This window comes from Balaenoptera musculus, chromosome 6 (assembly GCF_009873245.2).
Source record: "Balaenoptera musculus isolate JJ_BM4_2016_0621 chromosome 6, mBalMus1.pri.v3, whole genome shotgun sequence".
Classification (NCBI taxonomy): Eukaryota; Metazoa; Chordata; class Mammalia; order Artiodactyla; family Balaenopteridae; genus Balaenoptera; species Balaenoptera musculus.
In genome coordinates, this window is record NC_045790.1 from 28133 (window position 1) to 52103 (window position 23971).

Genomic DNA, 23971 nt, shown 5'->3' on the forward strand with positions numbered 1-23971 from the left:
CACTTCAATTACCCCTGTAAAAACTCAGAGAGACTGGAACCTAGTGTGCATTGAAATGTTTAATGTGTTATATAACATCAATACACCGATGTACATGCTTATACACATGAGATAATTCACGATTACACATATTATGTATTATATATGATAAAGCATATGTATTATATATGTGGAAGGGCATATAATTCTCAAAGTACATAGTAATGTTAGTTTTTATGATGTCAATTTTTAATACTTATATATAGCACTCAACAATAGTGTTTATGTCCCCTAAGCAAATTGTTCAAGGAATAGTTTAAGCAGAAATTCAGCTTTGGGTGCTGATGAGAGAGCTGGAGCTTCTTCCTCGAGCCTTGGTCGAGAAATGTTGCTGTTTCTTACAAAGACTCTTAATTTTAGGAGGTTATGTTCAATTAACGCTTATTAGTGGTATGAGGACAAGAATTAGAAGAAAGTATAGAATAGATGCTGGTTGTCTGATGATAATAAATAGGTGATCAATGGATTGTCTTCCAATTTATGTAAGTGTTAATAGGCCGACTACTAGGAATCCAAATAAACATTAGCTAAGAGGTCAGAATGTTATACTTTATTGTTTTGCTGTATGAAATATTGGAACAATAGCTAAAATCATGATTGAGAAGATTAATTCACCTCCTATTCATTGTGAATGGATCGCAGAATTGCACATGCAAATTAAAACTATCATTCTGGTTTCATGTGAGAGGGAATATTGAAGGGCTTAGCTGGAGTATAATTTACTGGGTCTCCTAGAAGGTCAGATGAGACTACTACTAGTATCAGTAAGATTATTAGTAAGAATAAAGCAACCAAGATATCCTTTATTTTGTAGTATGGATGAAATGAGATTTTGCCCATATTGGATGAGATCCCTGTTGGATTATTAGAGTCTGTTTCATGAAGGAATAATAAGTAAACAACTGCTAAAGCCGCAAAAAAAAGTGGGAGAATAAAGTGGAAGGCGAAGTATCAGGTAAGGGTGGTTTTATCAACTGAGAATTCTCCTTTGATTCCTCTGACTACAGTAGTGACAATGTAAGGAATTGCTAAAAGGAAATTTGTAATGACTGTTTCTCCTTAAAAGGACATTTAGCCTCATGGTAAGAGGTAACCTATAAATGCTATGGCTATTAATAAAACAGTAATATGATTCTGATGTTTCATGTTTCTAAGAAGGTGTAAGATCCACAATGCAGGCCTCATGCTACATGAATAAATAAGCAATTAAAGAATATAGAAGCTCTGTTTTCATGAAACCATCGAATAATTCATAGGTTGTTTACATCTTGTTACATACAAGAGTTATGTTATGGATGAGAAGACAGTTATTGTACCTGATGTATAGTGTATTGCTAGAAATAAACCTGTTATGATTTGCAAAATTAAACAAATACAAAGCAAAGAATGGGCATTTCATTGTGATGAGATATTTGATGGGGCTGGTAGATCAATAAGTGCACTGTTAATGATTTTGATTGCTGTGTGGAATTTTCAAATGTTGGTCATTAGTGTTCTTATAGTTGAAAAACAACGATGATTTTTCATTACATTGGCATGGTTCCATTCCATGTAAGAATAATGATGACATACATTGTATTTTAAGTACTATTTCTGTTGTTAGTTTTATAAGCTTTTTCTTCAAAACCTTCACAGATTTGTAGTGGGTTTGGATTTATTTCCATGGTAGAACTGGCTGTATTATTGCAATGAATTTTGATGGATCATTTTTGGGCTTAATGGTTTTTTTAATTTATTTAGGGTGACTGTTAATAGTTTTTGGTTATGCAACAGCTATGGCTACAAAGCAGTATCCTGAGGTTTGAGTTTCTAATAAAATTATCTTAGGTATACTTCCATTATATTGTTATGGAAATACTAATTAAAACCGCAGTGCAATATTTAGTCACATTCACTAAATGATTATAATCAAGAACCAATAAAAATATTAGCAACAATGTTGAGAAACTGGAACCTTTGTGGTTTGCTTGTGGAAATGGAAAACGGTACAGACTATATGTACAATAGTGTGGCATTTTCTCAAAAAGATGAAAATATAATTACCATTTATTTCAACAACTCCAATCCTAGACATATACCTCAATGAACTGAAAACAGGTGTTCAAACAAGAACTGGTACACAAATATTCATAGCAACATTATTCACAATAACCCAAAAGGTAGAAACCATTCAAAAGTCCATCAGTGGATGAATATGCAAAATAGGGTAGATTCAAAGACTTCCATTTTTCTGCTATATAAAAAATAAAGTGAAATGGTGCAGCCACTGTGGAAAACATCACAGCAAAAACTTAAATGTGAAATTAACATATGATATGTCAATTCCACTTCAGGGTGTATACCCAAAAGTTTTGAAAGCAGGGACTGAAACACATATTTGTGTACTCATATTCATACCAGTACTATTCATACTGGTCAAAGATGGAAGGAATCCAAGTGTCCATGGATAGATGATTCCATAAACAAACTGTGGTATATACACAATGGAATACGATTCAGCCTTTAAAACTAAGGTAGTTCTGACACATGCTACAATGTGGATGAACCTTAAAGTCATTATGTCAACTGAAACAAACCAGACCAAAAAGGCACAAACATGCTATGATTCCACCAGTATGAGATATCCAAATAAGTCAAATTCAAAGAAAGAAAGTAGAATGTGATTCTCAGGGGTTGAAGAGAGTTGGTGTTTAATGGATGTAAATATGGTTAATGTCGTAGAACTATATACTTAAAGTGGTTTAAATGGTAAGCATTATGTTGTATGGATTTAATCACAATGACAAACGTGAATGAAGTACTGATACATGCTACAACATGAATGAACATTGGAAACATCCTAAGAGAAAGAAGCCACACAGCAAAGACCACCCAGATCATATTTATTTACGCACTTTAAATCCATCAAGGTTTTATAAATAAGGGAAAGTCTCAAGAACAGTTCCAGAAAAAGTAAACTGGATCAGAACAGAAAACCACATTTCCATATAGTTGGGGCAAGTGGTGAAAGTTGAACAGGGCCTGTGGATGGGATTATAAAGTGAAAACCATAATAATTCCTCACTTGGCAGTGGTCCACTGGGAGAGTGTCTCTGTTTGAGGTCGAACACACTGGAGGTTTTCATTTAGATTGGCAGATGTGGAAAATCAATGATGACTGAGGAATCTGAGCTTGGAGATAAAGTGTACGTTGTACTGCTACTGCAAGTTTTCTGTATCTCTGAAATTACTAGAAAGTAAATAACTTTTCCAAACAACCATGTCAATACCACACCTGAAAAGTAGAAAAGACATCAAACTTCATTATAAGGGCCAAGCCCTAGCCAGATCCAATTCACCCAAAATGATGAAGCTCATTGCTACTGTAAGAGTCCACATGTTATTAAAAGGCACTGTGAGAAGATTTTATTAGGAGCCACTACGTCTTCGGTGTTGCATACAACTTGGGATATGGTAGAAATAGTGGGATTTTTGCATTCCAATTTTCAACCTCAAACCACCAAAAAAAAACTACTAGGAGTAATAAAGGAATTTACTAAGTTTGCACTATACAAAAGCAAGACACAAAAATCAGTTGACTTTCTAGATACTCATAAAGTTTCAGAAAGAGAAATTAAGAAAACAATCCCACGTAACAATAGCATTAAAAAGAACAAAATACCTAGGAATACATTTAACCAAGGATGTGAAAGACCTGCACACTGAAAATTATAAAACACTGATAAAAAAATTAAGACACAAATAAATACAAAAATATTCCATGCTCACGCGTGGGAAGTATTAATATTGTTTAAACACTCATTCCGCCAAAGTGGTGTACACAGTAATTGCAATCTCCACCAAATTCAAATGGCATTTTTCACAGAAACAAAACAATCCTACCACTTGTATGGAACAACAGAGAACCCCAAATAGGAAAAGCAGTCCTGAGAAACGAGAACACAGCCAGACGTATCTTGCTCCCTGACTTCAAACAATATTACGAAGCGACTGTAACCAAAACAGTGTGATATTGGCACAAAAATAGGCACATACACCAGAGGAACAGAATAGGGAGCTCAGAAATACACCCATTCGTAGGTGGCCAGTTATTTGACAACAAAGGAGCCATGAACACAAAACAGGGAAAGGACCGTCCTCTCAACAAACAGTGCCAAGAACGCTGGACGCCACATGCCGAAGAACAACAGTAACTTGGCAAATTCCACAGTTTTCCACATCAAGCCCTTCCGCTGCTGCGTCCTCTGAAAATGGACCCCCCCTTGGCAGTCAGCCACTCGCAGGAAGCTTCTCCCCACTTGCCCTCACCTTTCACTCCTGTGGTATCCTGAAGACGCCCGGCTCCTGCCTGCATTGGACTCCACCCAGCACTGACCTGAAGCTGAGCCCGCGGCCGACCCTGAGGACGCTGAGCTTCTGTCGGCTGCGTGAGGAGCCCAGTTCCCGAAGGAACCGAGTCCGTCACTGGAACGCAGGCACCTCGAGGATCAGAGAGCCGGGTCTGGCGCCGCCTGCTGGCCGGCTGGGAACTGCAGGCCACAACAGCTCACTTCAGTGCAGGCCATGCTCCCAGCTGGCAAGCCTGCAGAATCCACGAAATTTGGAAATTCAACCCGAAATGGAGCCATATATCCCAGGACTTCTCCAAAACTAGTTATACAAAAACAGCTGGAAACCTTATGCAATCAAATGAGCGTAGACAGAAACTTTACAACTTACACCGAAATTCACTCAAAACCGTCCACAGACAATTTTAAAATGCAAAACTATAAACACTCTAGAAGAAAACAAAGAAGAAAATCTACCTTACCTTGGGTTTGGTGATGAATTTTAACAAACAAATCCCTAAAAGGCTATTCAAAAAAGAAGTAAAATTCATGACATGGACTTTAAAAAATTAAAAATTTAACTCTGTGAAAGACCTTACTCAGAAAACCTAAAGACAAGCCAGAAACTGAGAGAAATATATTTACAAAATACATATCTGATAAAGGATCTGTAGTCAAATTATACCAAAAGCTCTAGAACAAACAACCCCATTAAAAATGGGTAAAGATCTGAACACCTGCCCAAAGAAAATGTACAGATAGTAAACAAGCATATAAAAATATGCTCACATCACATATCATTACAGAATTACAAATTAAAACAGTGAACTAGCACTGCACACCTATTAGAACCACTAAACTCCAAAAAGAATGACACTGCTGATTGATGGAGGGTGAGGAACAACATGAAGTCTCCTTTACTGCTGATGAAACACATATACAGCTACTTTGAAAGACACTTTGGCAGTTTTTTCAAAAGCTACACAAGGCTCACCTGAGGATCCAACATCACACCTCTAGTATTTAGTCAACCACTTTGGAAAACAGTGTCCAAACAAAAACTATCAGGCAGTTATGCACTGCAACTCTACTCATAATGGCTAGAAACTTTAAAGTATCGGGATGTCCTCCAGTACATGAATGCACAAGCAAACTGGGATACATCCAAGTGAAGGGGAGCTAATGCTACCCCAAAATATACCTCTTGGGCATAAGGATTATTTGTGACTGATTATTTTTAAAGAAGACACATGATGATCTCTGAAACCCAATTCGAGATGGCTCTTCTGTGAGGCAAATGTACATTGATAAGGGAAATCTCCATTTGAAGGGTAGTCTCCCGCTCTGCACCAGGAATAGAAGAATGACAATCTTGGGAAACCCTTATCAGTAGAGAAGGCAAGACTAAAATCTGCACAACAACCATACCCTACCTTTCTTTTGTTTTTAGATGAAGATGGTATCTATGGTGATGTCTTGGGCCATTTCAGGGTGTTACTCAATTTCCTGGGTTTCTCCCATGCACACAGGAGGTACACGTTATTAAACTTGTTTGCACAACGACAAAATGAAGGGAGTTACACTATATACTTAAAATGATGTAAATGAGAAATGTCATGTTCTTTATTTTTAATTACAATGGGAAAAAAATAATGTAGTACTGATACATGTTACAACATGAATAAACATTAAAAACATCATTAGTGAAAAAATTCCATGCAGAAAAGGCCACCCAGCTCCCATACTCATCGTGTCTGCTTTAAATCCATCAAGGTTGTCCAAATAAGGGAAAATCTCAGTAATGGTTCCAAAAAAAGAAAACTGGATCAGGATGGAAAGAGACATTTTCCTGCAGGTGGGACAACTGGTGAGAGTGGAAGTGGGCCTGTGGATTAAATGACAATGTGGAAACAATATGGTTTCCTCATTTCGGGGTTATGTGCTGGTCCCTCTGGAGAATGCCCCCATGATGGATAAAACACATGGAGTATTTTGGGTGAAGTGGCAAATGTGAGTACTTTTTACCATTACTGAAAGTCTTCTGTGCATTTAAAATTACTGGAAAGTGAATTACTTTTCAAAACAACCATCTCAATACCATGTCAGAAAAGCAGATAAGACAGACATCAAACTTTGTTATAGAGGCCAAGACTTACCCAGACCAAGTTCAGCCAAGGCTGTGATACTAACTGCCCTCGTAGGAGTCCGCATGGTATTAAGAAGCACTGTGGGAAGAGTATGTTAGTAGCCACCATGTCTCGGGTCCTCTGGATGACCCGGTGAAGGAGAAACAGTGAGAGTTTAGACATACAGTTTTCCACATCACTTCACAGAAAAGTTGTTCAAATACATAAATTCAGTAAAGTTGAAGAATATGAAATCAATATACAAAAATCAGTAGTGTTTCTATACACTAATAATGAACCATCAGAAAGAAAAATTAAGAAAACAATCCCATTTACAACTGCATCAAAAAGAATAAAATATCTAGGAACAAATTTAACCAAGGACATGAAAGACCAGTACTTAGAAAACTATAAAGCGTTGATAAAGAAATTGAAGAAAACACAAACAGGAAAAGATTCCATGTTCATGCATTGGAAGAATGCCTTAATAAAATGTCTATTCCAACCAAAGCCATCAACAAATCCACTGCAATCACAGAACATCCAATGGCATTTTTCATAGAAATAGAAATGACAATCCTAGTATTAGTATGGAACAACTAAGGACCCTGAACAGCCAAGAGATTCTGAAAAAGAAGAACACAGCTGGAGACATCTCCGTCCCTGACTTTAAACTGTATCACGGAGCTGTAATAACCACAACAGTGAGAAGCTGGCAGAAACACAGACACATGGACTAGGGGAACGGAAGAGAGACCCCAGAAATAACCTCACATGTACGTGGTCAGTTAATTCATGAAAATCAGGGCAAGAACACACAAAGAGGAAAGGACAGTTGCCTCAAACAGTGCCAGGAAAACTGGACACCATATGCCAAAGAACATCACTGGTCATCATCTGCGTCACACACAAAACTAAAAATCCAGTTTTCCACATCAAGCTCTTTCCTTCCTGAGCCCTCTGAGGACGGACCTCCCCCCTCAGCGCTCAGCTGCACACAGGAAACTTCTCTCTACTTTGTCCTCATTCTTTCCCTCTTGCAGGGCCTCCTTGCTGGTGGGTACTGACTCAACCCAGCTCCTGTCAGCATGGACACAGCCCCACTATGCAGAAGCCTGAGCCCTGACACATCCCAAGGAGACAAAGCTCCTCTCAGCTGTGCAGGGAGCCAAGTCTGAGGGCACAATGTGCCTGTGCCCTGCTGGTCAGAGAGGTGGGTCTGGCGCCCCCTGTGGGCCATCAGAGAAGAGCGGGGAGCCCTGCGCTCCCACACCCCAGAGGCCTCATCCCAAATGCAGTTCTGCTGTGTACACTAAGTTTGGAGATCCAAACTGAAACAGAGCCGAATATCTCACCATGTCTTCTCACCGTGTCTTTTCAATAAATGGCTAAGGAACAACTGTACTAAAAACCATATGGAATGAAACGAACATAGACACAAACTTTACAACTGACACCAAAATTCACTCAAAATTGTCCATAGACAAATGACAAAACTATAAAAATTTTACAAAAAAGCAAAAGAATTTCTACATGACCTTGGGTCTGGGGATGAGTTGTTTTGTTTTGTCTTCTTCTTCCTTTGGCTGCGTTGGGTCTTCATTGCTGCACGCGGGCTTTCTCAAGTTGTGGCAAGCGGGGGATACTCTTTGTTGCAGTGCACAGGCGTCTCATTGTGGTGGCTTCTCTTTTTGTGGAGCACGGGCCCTAGAGCACGTGGGCTTCGGCAGCTGCGGCGCGTGGGCTCAGCAGTTGTGGCTCGCCAGCTCTAGAGCGCAGGCTCAGTAGTTGTGGCGCATGGCTTAGCTGCTCCGCGGCATGTAGGATCTTTCTGGGCCAGGGATAGAACCCATGTCCCCTGCATTGGCAGGTGGATTCTTAATCACTGCGCCACCAGGCAAGTCAAGGGTCTGGTGATGAGTTTTAACACACAACACTAAAAGGCAATCTACAAAATTTTTAAAAATAAATTAATAACGTGGACTTTAAAAAATTATATATTTCTACTCTGTGAAGGACCTTATTCAGAAAACCAAAAGACAAACCACAAACCAGGAGAAAATATCTTCAAAACATGCATCTGATAAAGGATTTGTAGCAAAATTATACCAAGAACTCTAGAGCAAACAACCCCGTTAATAATTGGTAAAGATCAAAATAGACACCTGGCCAAAGAGGGTATACTGATAGTAAATAAATCATACAGAAACATACTCAAGATCCTGGTGGAATGCATGTACAGCCAACTTTGGAAGACAGTTAGGCAGTTTTTTCCAAAGCTAAACATCTCATCTTAGGATACAATAAGCGCACCTCTTGTACTTAGACAACTGTTTTGAAAAACTGCTCAAACAAAAACTAGCATAAAATAATGCACAACAGCTCTACTCAGAATGGCTTAAAAACGTAAAGATATCAGGATGTCCTTCTGTAGATGAATTCATAAGCAAATTAGGCCACACAAATGTCAAGGGGAGAAGAATATGCCTGTTTAACATAGGATTATTTTGGACTGATGAATTTAAAAAACAGCAGACCCAGGAGAATGTTTGAAAATGCCCTTCTAGGAAGTAAATGTGCATTTATTAGGGAAATCTCCATTTGTAAGGATGTCTCCCTCCCTGTACCAGGAACTGAAGGATGACTAAGTCTCAAGAAAAGCTTGTCAATGGAGAAGGCCTGGATGTAAATCTGCATAATATCCATACCCTTGTTTACTGTGCTTTGCCTCATAACCTCCCAACTGGCTTCCCCCAACCCTCCCCTAACATCTTTCTTTTGTTTTTAGCTGAAGATAGCATTTAAGTTACTTGCTTGGGCCATTTCAGGGAGTGACTCAGTTTTCCTAGGTATCTTCCAAGTATACAGGAGGTATGCATGCTATTAAACGTCTACTTGTTTTTCTCCAGTTCTTCTGTGTTTCATTATGGGGGGGCGGGGGGGGGATCTCAAGGAGAAACAAAGAAGTGTAGAGGGAAAATTATTTTTCCTCCCATACACATGCAATGGAATAGTACTCAGAAATATAAAGGAATGAACCATCAAACCATACAAAAATCATGGATGAATCTTACATTTATATTGCTAAGTGAAAGAATGCAGTCTGAAGTTCTATACATGATATGACCCCACTTACACAACATTCTGGAAAAGGCAAAACAGAGTTAGTAAACAGGTTATGAGGTAGTGGGTTAAATATTCCAAATGATACGTTAGTGATGAATACCTGCCACTATGCATTTGTCTAAACCCAAAGATTTTTAGACCCCAACAAGTAAATCATAATCTATTCAAATTTAGTTATTTATAACATGGGGATGTCATAGAATGGAACAGAGAATGCAACAAAGAGTCTGACTTAGAAATGTATGAAAAAAACTCACTGTTGGTGATGGGGACAGAATGGCTGACCTAAGTCAACCCTGGAAATGAACAGAATCTGCAGGCCAAAGGCAATATATACCATACATAAACAGTGGGCTCTTAAGTTCCTTCCCATGGGAGAAGTAGGTAACAGTACTGAAACTACTGTATCAGCAATCAAATGTAACAAGCACTGAATTCAATAAATGACAGATGGTGGAAGCCAGGTTTCTTACCACTGGAGTGGGAAGTTACAGACAAACAAAGGGAGAAGTTTACAATCTCCATGTCATAATGGATCAGGTTGGAGACATGAGCATAAATTATCTTTAGCCTAATGTGTTTACAGATATTTTACCACATAGAAATCTTCATGTGTATATGCACAGGCTGGGATACATGCATGTATTTCCACGTATTGTCAGCTGAGCATATTTAGCTCCCACATGTATGTTTTGAATATGATTCTCTAATAAAAAGGACCAGGGGCTCTTTGAAGAAACGAGACTGAAACTATGATTGAGACACTAAATATATAAGCCAGGATAATCCTAAGTATGAAAAAGTACAGAAATACAAAGAAAAAAAAACCCACAAGGAGAAATGTTAAATGAAAACAGGAGCCAAAGCAAGAATAAACTAAGCAACCTAACAATGCGGTGCTGGGTTGTAACCAGAAGTTTAAAATAACTATCCATGGGCTTCCCTGGTGGCGCAGTGGTTGAGAGTCTGCCTGCCAATGCAGGGGACACGGGTTCGAGCCCTGGTCTGGGAAGATCCCACATGCTGCAGAGCAACTAGGCCCGTAAGCCACAACTACTGAGCCTGCGCGTCTGGAGCCTGTGCTCCGCAACAAGAGAGGCCGCGATAGTGAGAGGCCCGCGCACCGCGATGAAGAGTGGCCCCCGCTCGACGCAACTAGAGAAAGCCCTAGCACAGAAACAAAGACCCAACATAGCAATCAATCAATCAATCAATCAATCAATCTTTAAAAAAAATAAAATAAAATAACTATCCAGGTGTCCAAACTGGAAAAATAAATGATTACCTAGTTTTATTTGTATACACTCACAATTAATAATCTGAAAAGGAATTTAAGAAAACAATTCCATTTTCAATAATGTCAACATTATTAAAATACTTTGGAATTGATTTAATTAGGATGCAAGACTGGCACTTACAAAGCATTGCTGAAAGAAATCCTAAATAAATGTGAAGATATCCCATGGTGACAGAAAGACTTGTTAAGACGGCAATAATATATAATGCAACCTACAGATTCAATGTGAATTCCAAAAGGCCTTTGGGAGGAAATACACAAGCTTACCCTAACATATATACAGAATTACAAGGGACTCCAAAGAGACAAAACAACCACATGAGTCTACAGGGCAAAAGTCCTGTGGGCAAGGGCAAAGGTGCCTAAATGGAGAACAGGGAAATCCAGTTAAGAGAAGGGACTCAGGATCAGGAAAGGAAATGAGGGATGGAGGCTGGTAGTCATATTCAGGGAAGCCCAGCAGGTAGTTTCGTGGGGGCAAGAGGAAGAGTAAGCAGGCTGGAGCTGTTTAGAAGAGGAAAGGGTGAACTAAAGGAAGGAACTTCAGGTGTATTCAGCTGTCCCAGGTTGCTGGCTTGGGGAGATGCTAAAGCAGGGGTGTCGCACAGGATAGCAACTCCCTTGTGCAGGGTCCTCAAGAGACCTCCAACAGCCTTGTAGATGATGGGTGGGATTTGTTTTATTATTTTAAAAATATCCCTGTAGGATAAAATTAAAAATTAGGAATTCTGTTACAGTCCGCCTTATTAAAACAGTTTTCTTTTTTTACTGATCTGTGAAGTACCAAAGTGTGAGGACCACTGTTCCAATACACCTCATAGTGTTGCTGGCTCTTCCACTGATATAATTATATGAAATTGAACTTATTCAATAAATCTATTAAACGTCTGCCCTCTGCCCAGCACCCTCCCAGGTGTTGGGAATGCAGTGAAAATACTCCATAATATGCACATCCGGTGGGCACATTCTTAACAAAAGGCTTTTACATTTTCACCAGTAGTTTATCCTCAATGTCATCACTTGTCAATTAATGACCGTGCTGTTTAGGAAGCTCATTAAAAACCCAGGAATCAGGGTTCCTGGCAGGCTCTCCCATTCTCCCTCGAGCACTCTTCCACCCTTTCTGGGTTTCAGTTTCCTCATGTGTAAAAACACGGGGCATCTGACTATAATTCATTTCAGGAACCCAAGCCTATTGACGGAGAGGGGAAATAGCTACTCTGAGCTCTGGATGATAGACCAAAAACCAGACATAAAGAAAAATACGTCATTGTTGGTTTTCAGTCAGACAGGTATAATGAAGGCAGGAATCCCGCTGGCCCTCCAGGATTTGCCTGGGGACCTAATATGGGAAATTCTTATACATCAAGATACGGCTCTGAGCTGGATTTCTACAAAAGAAGAGTACAGCAACCCAGTAGACCTTTATACCCCCTCAGCCGCAGGAGGAGAATGGCTGCAGGCTACTGAAAGCCAGCAGCATTGACAAATAAACTCCCATGGCCTTTGTCAAACTGCAGTGGTACCTCTGAGTTCTCTGTTTCCTTCCCTATTCTGACTTCTTCCTCAATAAATGTACATTTCTTAATATAATGTCACAGTGGAAGCAAAACAGACCTTCAATTTTTAGACCTCAATTTATAGAACACTTAGAGGTTCTAGGGGTTTTGTTTTTAAAGGACCGCATAATTTGAAAATTGTACAAGTTCTAATTATCCAGTTCCAAGACACCAAACACACTGCATGGGGTCCCCATGGAAAGGGCCCTCTCAGCAGGAGCGCCACCGATTCCACACTGAAAGGGCAGCAAGGTGCCCTTCTCCCTTCTCTGCTGCCTGGGTGACCACCATGTTTTTAAATCCATGCCCCCTGGCTAGTTTCTAAGGTGCAGTTCTAGGGCCCTTCCCTTTCCCATCCCAGCAGGAGGCCAAGGGCCGGCCAGGGTTGGAGAAGTGCAGGAAGCAGGGCTGGCCCAGCTCGCCAGAGTGTGGGCTGGGGGTTGGAGGGGTCCCAGCAGGTGAAATCACCATGCAGGATAAATCCCTTGGACTTGCCATAGGCCAAGGGCAGGTCTCGCAGGGCAACCAGCCCCTCTCCGGTTCTGCTTGCAGAGACCTCGCATGGGGCACTTGGCTGCTTGGGAAAACCGCGCGGGAGTGAGCTTTACACCAGCAGATGTTTTGTAAAATTGGAGAGGGCAGGCTCGGGCATGTCCTCAAAGCCTTTACTCCAAAAGCAAGCCCTTCCTGCGGCCGCCAGGTTAGGGGGCTCAGCGACTGTGCCAAACAGCTCTGGTGTGATTCATGGTTCCCTCCTCCACCCACCCCCACGAGCCCCCGTCCCCTTACCTGCGGCCCGCGGCCCTCCGCTCCGCGCTCGGATGCCGCTGGGGTGCCAGGGACCCACGGGAGGGGTCGTTCCCGGCCGCCGCGCGCTGGCTCCCTGGACCCGCGCCGGCTCGCCGGGAGCCGACGGCGAGAAGCCCCGAGGACGCCCCGCGCTAGGTGCGCTCTGGCCGGGACGCCCACTTCCGGGAGAGGCGCGCGGACGGCCGGTGCGCTCAGGGGAGCCGCAGCCAATGCCGAGCAAGACCCGCCCCGCCGGCGCCGCGTCTGCGCGGCACAGCACGGTCTCGGCGCTCCGGCTCGGGTGCGTGGGGCGGGGCGTCTCCTCTCCTGCGAGTGCAAGGGAGGAAGCGGCGCCCCTGCGAGGCCGCTAGCGATGCCCCGGCGCGCGGGCCCCTGCGACGCGGAGACCGCTCCAGGCTGGTCTCACTGAGACCAACGCCGCCGGCAGGAGCGCTTGGCGGGACCCGGCTGGGGCGGCGGAGCTGCAGGCCCCCGCAAACAACCCAATTTTTTAAATGGAAAAAGGACTTGAAAAGACCCTTCCCCAGATAAGACATGCAAATGGTCAACGAGCACAGGAAGAGATGTTAAACATCATTAGTCATGATGGAAATGCACATTAATACCATAATGCCATGCTCCTCCACAAACACTAGAAAGCCTATAATCAAGAAAACCTAAAATAACAAATGTTGGCAAAAATGTAGAGAAATTGATACACAATGTCCCATGGGGAAAATAAGTTCTGGAGATGGATGCTGAGACTATTCGTACAACAGCGTGAATGTAGTTAATGCCATAGAACTGTATACTCAAAATGGTGCAAACTGGTCAATGTTCTGTCTTTTTAATCACAATGAAAAACAATGAAGCACTGATGATACATGTTACAACACGGATAAACACTGAAAACATTCTAAGTCAACGAAGTCATACTGGAAAGGCCACTCAGTTCATAATCATCTTGTGTGCTTTAAATCCATAAAGGTTTTGAAAATGCCTGGTGGTCCAGTCGTTAAGACTCTGCGCTTCCAATGCAGGGTGCGTGGGTTCAATCCCTGGTCCGGGGAACTAAGATTCCACATGCCATAAAGCCAAAAAAAAAAAAAAAAGAAAAGAAAAAAAAAAGAGGGAAAGTCTCAGTAAAAGTTTCAGAAAAAGAAAACTGGATCAGAATGGGAAAAGACATTTCCATACAGTTGAGGCAATGATGAAAGTTGAAGTGGGTCTGTGGATAGGATTACAAGGTAGAACCATGAAATTTCCACTTTTCAGGTTTATGTGCTGGTTCCCTGGGAGAGTATCCCAGGATTGCATAAAACACACTGGAGTATTTTACGTGAGGTGGCAAATGTGAGTGCTTTGTACTGCTTCTTAAAGTTTTTTTATACACTTGACATTACTGGAAAATAAATTACTTTTCAAAAGAACCATGCAAAACCATTCCAAAAAAAGCAGGGAAGACATCCAACTTCATCATAGAGGCCAAGCCTTAACTAGATCCAGTTAACCCAAAGGGGTAATGCTACTCACTCTTGCAGGAGTCCACACGTTATTAAGAGGCACGGTGGGAAGATTATATTAGGAGCCACTATGTCCTGGGTGCTGTGGATGACCTGGATGTAGTAGAATCAGTGGGCTATCTGATTTCTAGTTTTCCACATCAAACCACCAAAAAACTCTTAGAACTAATAAATGAATTCAGTAAAGCTGCAGGGTACAAAATCAATACACAAAAATCAGTTGTCTTTTTATACACTAATAATATGCCCTCCAAGAGAAATTAAGAAAACAATCCCATTTACAATTGCATCCAAAAATTACCGAGGAATAAATTTAACCAGGAGGCGAAGTGAAGATGGCGGTGTGAGAAGATGAGGAGTTAGCATCTCCCCACAACTAGGGCGCCTGCAGCCGCTGGGGGAACACCCTGACACCCCAGGAGATGGGAGGAACCCCAGAGTGAACCGGTAGGAGGTAGGGGGACTGAGGGGGGAGAAGTGGAGGCCAGACAGGACGGGGCCCCTGAGGCCGGGGAGATCAGGAGAGGCACGGGGAGGGGCCCTGCGGGAGGAGCAGGAAAGGAACGAGGGCGATTGCCCCGCCCACTCGGGCACGGGAGCCTGGTGAGCTCCCAGGCCGGTCCCCTGCCCTCCAGGGCCCCCATTCCCCCCCTATTGGTCCTGGGGACATAGGAGGGAGGCCACAGAGATCAGGAGAGGCAGGCGGGAGGAACACTCCTAGACAGGAGAAGCAGGAGAGGAGAGGAGGGCGTTTGCCCCACCCACTCGAGCCCAGGAAGCCTGCTGGGCTCCAAGGTGAGGTCCCCCGCCCTCTGAGAACAGGGGTGGGGGGGCATGCCTGAGCCCCCTCTCTTCCTTGAGCCTAAGCCCCACCCCACACAGCCCCCAGGGCCTTTTCCAGCCCTGTGGGTCCTAAGCATAGGCTCTGCCCACTGCCCAAACCTCGCCCTTGCTTAGGCCCTGCCCTCCACAGCCAAGGTCTTTCCCCCCCACCCTTTTTTTTTTTCTTTTTTTTTCTTTTCCCTCCTCCTCTTTTTTACTATTGTGGTACTGATGCACCTTCCGGTTGTTGATTCATCTATATTTTTATTTTTATATTCTTTCTAACATATCTGTTAGTTTCCTAGCCTAATTTTATTTTTTACTTTGCTATTGTTCTCTTTTTTTGCCACCCCATGTGGCTTGTGGGATCTTGGTTCTCGAGCTGGGGGTCGGGTGGAAGCTCCTGCAGTGGGAGCTCTGAGTCCGAACCACTGGACTAACAGAGAACCTCAGACCCCGAAGAATATTCATCAGGGTGAGGTCTCCCAGAGGTCCTCATCTCAGCACCAAGACCCAGCTCTACCCAATAGGCTACAAACTCCAGTGTTGGTAGCCTCAGGCCAAACAACCAGTAGGACAGGAACACAGTCCCACTCATACAAAAAAAAAAAAAAAGAGAGACGGCAAAAAAATATGTCACAGATGAAGGAGCGAGGTAAAATCCTGCAAGACCAAATAAATGAAGAGGAAATAGGCAACCTACCTGAAAAAGAATTCAGAGTAATGATAGTAAAGATGATCCACAATCTCAGAAATAGAATGGAGACATGGAATGAGAAAATACAAGAAATGTTTAACAAAGATCTAGAAGAAGTAAAGAACAAACAAACAGAGATGAACAATACAATAACTGAAATGAAAAATACACTAGAAGGAATCAATAACAGAATAACTGAGGCAGAAGAACAAATAAGGGAGCTGGAAGACAAAATGGTGGAAAAACTGCCAAGTAGCAGAATAAAGAAAAAAGAATGAAAAGAATTGAAGACAGTCTTAGAGACCTCTGGGACAACACTAAACACACCAACATTCAAATTATAGGGGTCCCAAAAGAAGAAGAGAAAAAGAAAGGGTCTGAGAAAATATTTGAAGAGATTATAGTTGAAAACTTCCCTAACATGGGAAAGGAAATATTCACCCAAGTCCAGGAAGCACAGAGAGTCCCAGACAGGATAAACCCTAGGAAAAACACACCAAGACACATACTAATCAAACTAACAAAAATTAAGTTCAAAGAAAAAATATTAAAAGCAGCAAGGGAAAAACAAAAAATAACACACAAAAGAATCCCCATAAGGTTATCAGCTGATTTTTCAGCAGAAACTCTGCAGGCCAGAAGGGAGTGGCAGGGTATACTTAAAGTGATGAAAGAGAAAAACCTACAGACAAGATTACTCTATCCAGCAAGGATCTCATTCAGATTCGATGGAGAAATCAAAAGCTTTTCAGACAAGCAAAAGCGAAGAGAATTCAGCACCACCAAACCAGCTTTACAACAAATGCTAAAGAAACTTCTCAAGGCGGGAAACACAAGAGAAGAAAAAGACCCACAAAAACAAACCCAAAACAATTAATAAAATGGTAATAGGAACATAGATATCGATAATAACCTTGAATGTAAGTGGATTAAATGTCCCAACCAAAAGACACAGACTGGCTGAATGGATACAAAAACAAGACCCATATACACACTGTCTATAAGAGACACACTTCAGACCTAGGGACACATACAGACTGAAAGTGAAGGGATGGAAAAAGATATTCCATACAAATGGAAATCAAAAGAAAGCTGGAGTAGCAATACTCATATCAGATAAAATAGACTTTAGAATAAAGACTGTTACAAGAGATAAGGAGGGATGCTACGTAATGATCAAAAGATCAATCCAGGAAGAAGATATAACAATTATAAATGTTTATGCACCCAACATAGAAGCACCTCAATACATAAGGCAAATGCTAACAACCATGAAAGGAGAAATTGACAGTAACACAATAATAGTAGGGGACTTTAACACCCCACTTACACCAATGGACAGATCATCCAAACAGAAAATAAATAAGGAAACACAGCTTTAAATGACACAAGAGACCAGATAGATTTAATTGATATTTATAGAACATTCCACCCAAAAGTGGCAGAATACACTTTCTTCTCACATGCACATGGAACATGCTCCAGGATAGACCCCATCTTGGGTCACAAATCAAGCCTCGGAAAATTTAAGAAAATTGAAATTGTATCAAGCATCTTTTCTGACCACAACGCTATGAGATTGGAAATTAATTACAGGAAAAAAAACTGTAAAAAACACAAATACATGGAGGCTAAACAGTTGCTACTAAATAACCAAGAGATCATTGAAGAAATCAAAGAAGAAATTTAAAAATACATAGAAACAAATGACAACGAAAACATGATGACCCTAAACCTACGGGACACAGCAAAAGCAGTTCTAAGAGGGAAGTTTATAGCAATTCAATCTCACCTCAAGAAACAAGAAAAATCTCAAATAAACAATCTTACCCTACCCGTAAAACAACTAAAGAAAGGAGAACAAAGAAAACCCAAAGTCAGTAGAAGGAAAGAAATCATAAAGATCAGAGCAGATATAAATGAAATAGAAATGAAGAAAACAGTAACAAAGATCAATAAAACTAAAAACTGGTTCTTTGAGAAGATAAACAAAATTGATAAACCCTTAGCCAGACTCATCAAGAAAAAAAGGGAGAGGATGCAAATCAATAAAGTTAGAAATGAAAAAGAAGAAATCACAAGTGAAACTGCAGAAATACAAATGATTATAAGAAACTACTACAAACAACTCTATGCCAATAAAATGGACAACCACAAAGAAATGGACAAATTCTCAGAAACGTACAATTTTCCACGGCTGAACCAGGAAGAATTAGAAAATATAAACAGACCTATCACAAGTAATGAAATTGAAACCGTAATTAAAAATCTTCCAACAAACAAAAGTCCAGGACCAGATGGCTTCACATGCGAGTTCTATCAAACATTTAGAGGAGAGCTAACACCTACCCTTCTCAAACTCTTCCAAAAAATTTCAGAGGGAACAACACTCCCAAATTCATTCTACAAAGCCACCATCACCCTGATACCAAAACCAGAAAAAGATATCACAAAAAAAAGAGTATTATAGACCAATATCACCAATGAACATCGAGGCAAAAATCCTGAACAAAATACTAGCAAACAGAATCCAACAGCACATTAAAAGGATCATACACCATGATCAAGTGGGATTTATCCCAGGGATGCAAGGATTCTTCAATATATGCAAATCAATCAACGTGAATAGATTTTTATCTCACTGTGGTTTAAACTTGTGTTTTGCTGATGATTCACGTTGTGTAACTTTTCATGTGAATATTGGCAGTATGAAGTATCAGTTCAGGTCCTCTGCCCATTTACTATTGGTAGATGTTTTTATTATTATGATTTGTAGGAGTACATATTAATATTCCTATTTTTTCAGATACACTGTAGCCAGCAGTTTCTCACAGTGTGAGACTATCTTTTTATTCTCTTCATTGTGTCATTTTAGAGGGCAAACATTTTAAATTTTGTTAAAGTTCATATATCAACATTTCTTTTGTGTTTAGTGTTTTTTTGTGACCTGAGAAATCTTTGCCCAGTCTAAAGTTGTGAGGATTTTTTCCTATGTTCTTTCTAAAAAGTTTTATGGTTTTAGTTTTTACATTTAGGTCTATAAAACATTTTCAGTTAATTCTCATATGGTGTGAGTCAGGAGTTAAGGTTCTTCTTTTTTCTATAGAGATATCCAGTTTTTCTAGTATCTTAAAAAAAATCTTATCCCTATTAAACTATGCTGTGATCTTTATAAAATAATTAATTGATCAAATTTTGGCTAGTCTACTGCAAATAATGACAGTTTTCTTCATTCCCTTCCACTTTGGATGTGTTTTGTTTCTTTTTCTTGTCTGACTGCTGTGGCTAATACTTCCAATACTATGTTAAATGGAAGTGATGAGAATGGACATCCTTGTCTTGTTCCTGATCTCACAGGAAAAGCTTCAGATTGTTACCATTGAGCATGATGTTAGCTGTGGGTTTGTCATAAATGGCCTTTATTACGTTGAGGTACATTCCCTCTATTTGCAGATGAAATAATACTATATATGGAAAACCCGAAAGACTCTGCCAAAAAACTATTAGATCTATTAAATGAATTCAGTAAAGTTGCAGGATACAAGATTAATGTACAGAAATCTGTTGCATTTCTATACATTAATAATGAACTATCAGAAAGAGAAATCAAGAAAACAATCCCATTTACAATTGCATCAAAAAGAATAAAATACCCAGGAATAAATATAATCAAAGAGGTGAAAGATCTATACCTTGAAAACTATTAGAGATTGATGAAGAAAATACAAATAAATGAAAAAATAGCCTGTTTTCATGGATTGGAAGAATTAATATTATTAAAATGTCCATACTACCCAAAACAATCTACAGATTTAATGCAATCCCTATCAAAATACCCATGGCACTTTTCAAAGAACAAGAACAAATAATCCTAAAATTTGTATGGAACCACAAAAGACCCTGAATAGCCAAAGCAATCTTGAGAAAAAAGAACAAAGCTGGAGGTATCATGTTCCCTGACTTCAGACTAAATTGGTGCAGCCCCTATGGAAAACAGTATGGAGGTTCCTCAAAAAATTAAAAAGGGAACTACCACATGATCCAGCAATTTCACTCCCATGTATGTATCTGAAGAACATGAAAACACTCATTCAAAAAGATACATACACCCCAACATTCATAGCAGCATTATTTACCATAGCCAAGATGTGGAAGTAATCGTCAGATAAATAGATAACGATGTGGTGTATATATATACAATGGAATATTGCTCAGCCATAAAAAATAAAATCTTGTCATATGCGACAACATCGATGGACCTAAAGGGTATATGCCTAGTGAAATAAGTCAGACAGAGAAAGATAAATACTGTATGATTTCACTTTATGTGGAATCTAAAAAATAAAACAAGCAAGTGAATATAACAAACTCAAAGCAGACTCACATATACAGAAAACCAACTAGTGGTTGCCAAGGGGAGTGGAGGGGGGAGGGCAAGATAGGGGAAGGGGATTAGGAGGTACAAACTACTGTGTACAAAATAAATCAGCTGCAAGGATACATTGTACAACACAGGGAATATAACCAATAATTTGTAATAACTTTTTTAAAAATTTATTTATTTATTTATTTTTGGCAGCGTTGGGTCTTCGTTGCTGCACATGGGCTTTCTCTAGTTGCGGTGAGCGGGGGCTACTCTTGGTTGTGGTGCGCGGGCTTCTCATTGCGGTGGCTTCTCTTGTTGCAGAGCATGGGCTCTAGGCGCGTGGACTTTAGTAGTTGTGGCATGCGGGCCCAGTAGTTGTGGCTCGCAGGCTCTAGAGCACAGGCTTCAGTAGTTGTGGTGCATGGGCTCAGTAGTTGTGATGCATGGGCTGAGTAGTTGTGGTTTGCAGGCTCTAGAGCTCAGGCTCAGTAGTTGTGGTGCATGGGCTTAGTTGCTCCGTGGCATGTGGGATCTTCCCGGACCAGGGCTCGAACCCGTGTCCCCTGCATTGGCAGGCAGATTCTCAACCACTGCGCCACCAGGGAAGTCCCTGTAATAATTTTATGTGGAGTATAATGTATAAAAATATCAAATCACTCTGCTGTATACCTGAAACTAATATAATATTGTAAGTCAACTATACTTCAATAAAAAAATACAACTTGAAGAAAATTTTGGCTAGTTTATTTCTGCATTTTCAATTTTGTTCCATTAATCTTTTATGCTTTTACTTGACCAAAGCCTTACTATATTGTCTTGATTTTGAAACTTAGAGTAAGTCCACCAACTTTGTTGATCTTTTTCATGATCATTTTGGCTATTTTAGGCCTTCTGTATTTCCATATGTATTATAGAATAGTGTCACCATTTATTAAACTTTTTGGTTCTGGGATTTTGATAGTGATTTTGATGAATCTGTAGGTCCATTTTCAGAAATTTTACATCCTAACAATATTCAGTCTGTCAGTCCATAATCAAACTAGGAATGAAAGAAAACATCTCTGATGAATAAAGAACATGTAGAAAAACCTAGAGCTAACAGCTTGCTTAATATTCAATAAAGCTGTAGGAAATACATAGTCTTGGAATAGACTTGGGCTCTAGCCAAGACAGAGTACTAGACCTGCGCTTCTGACAAAAACCATCATAAAGATGGACAAAGAACATAAGATAACCATCTGGCAGAGCAGTATTGTAGTCTATGTGAGAAGAAAAATGAGGAGGTGAACCCCACGATGCCCTGGTTTCCTGTTTGGTATCCCTTTCTTGTTGGGGCACAGGGAGACAGAGGCCAAGTGGAGCAAATCTCTTGCTCAGGAGGCACAGATAATAGGTTCTGGGTTGTGAAAGCAACTGAAATTTACAGGGTAAATTACCAGAGAGGTGGGTTCTGGAAGGAGGCTGGGGAGAGGGAACGGAAGTCTTCATGGGGTTCACCCAGGGACCCTGAAAACGGGGTGGAGATTCCAGAGGACATTGGTTGCTGGGAATGGTGAATCCTGCCCAGGGAGAAAGAAGACCACTCAGTGAGCAGCTCAAGTATTGAGGGGAGAGCCATGAAAATAAAATCCATGCCCCCAAATAAGGCTGAAGCCCTGGAATAAGGGCCAAGCTCATCCTCGTAAAAATGATGAAAATAAAAGTTTAAAATTTTTAAACATCCAGAAAAAAAGAAAAATTGCATGTAAAAAAATATAAATGATGATTAACTTCTTATAAGAAGTAATGGATGTCAGAAAAAAATGGATATTTTTAAAACGCTGGAAGAAAAAAATTCTGTTGCAAAAGAATTCTATATTCAGTGAAAAAAAATACTTGAAGAACGAGGGTAAAAAAAAGACCTTGTCAGATAAATGAAAGCTGAATGAATCAGCATATGTTCAATATGAGAAAATAATATGCGAGGCTCTCCAGGCTGAAAAGAAAGGTCACCACATGTTAATTTAAATATAGAGGAAGAAATGAAGAATATCAGAAGTGGAAAATACGCATGAATCTATTAGAACTAACAAGCGGGTAGAGCAACATTGCAAAATACAAGGTAAATATCCAAAAATAATTTTTATGTAATAATAAGTGCATGTGTGATTTTTTTATACTGTAAACTTTAACACAATGATGAGAAAAACCAAGGGAAGCCTAAAGAATTGGACCCATATCCCATGTTCATAATTTGGAAGCCTTGATATTGTTAAGGTATCATTCGCCCCAGACTGACCTGTAGATTCAATGCAATCCCAGTTAAGTCATAACAAAAAATGTTAGGGGTAGAAATAGAATTATTCTAAAATTTATATTAAATAGCAAATTAACCAGAATACCCAAAACTATTTTGAAAGAGAAGAAAAGTTGGAGGACGCACACCATCTGATTTCCAAACTTACTATCAAGTCACAGTAATTGAGACAGTGTAGTAATAGCAAAATGAATACACAAATATGAATAAAAAGAATAGAGTCCAGGGCTTCCTTGGTGGCGCAGTGGTTGAGGGTCTGCCTGCCAATGCAGGGGACACAGGTTCGAGCCCTGGTCTGGGAGGATCCCACATGCCGCGGAGCAGCTGGGCCCGTGAGCCACAATTACTGAGCCTGCGCGTCTGGACCCTGTGCTCCCAACAAGAGAGGGCGCGATGGTGAGAGGCCCGCGCACCGCGATGAAGAGTGGACCACGCTTGCCACAACTGGAGGAAGCCCTCGCACAGAAACTAAGACCCAACACAGCCAAAAATAAATAAATAAATAAATTAAATTTAAAAAAAAAAAAAAAAAAAAGAATAGAGTCCAGAAACAAGTTACAGAGGGGCACAAGGAAACACGGGGTGAAGGAAATATTCCCTATCTCAGCTGTCGAGGTGGGTACCCTACTGTATGTATTTGCCAAATTCATAGAATTGTATACCTAAAAAAGAGTATTTTACCTCTATAAATTTTATCTCAATGAATATAATTTTTAAAAAGATACAGTAATTATAGTTGAGGATTTTTTTGTCCTACTGACATTAGTCTCATAATCTACAAAGCCACCTGAAATCAGCATAAACACTAATTCCAAATTCTCACAAATGGTAAAAATATCAAACTATGGGCCAAGTTACTTTTGAATAATTATTGATATTGAATCAGTATGATGTTGAGTCAATCAATATTGACTATAGATATTGAAATTCAAAATATCAAAGTTTTTCTAAATAATAAAAAACAAAATATTTAATTAGAAAAACAAGTACATAGGTATAAGAA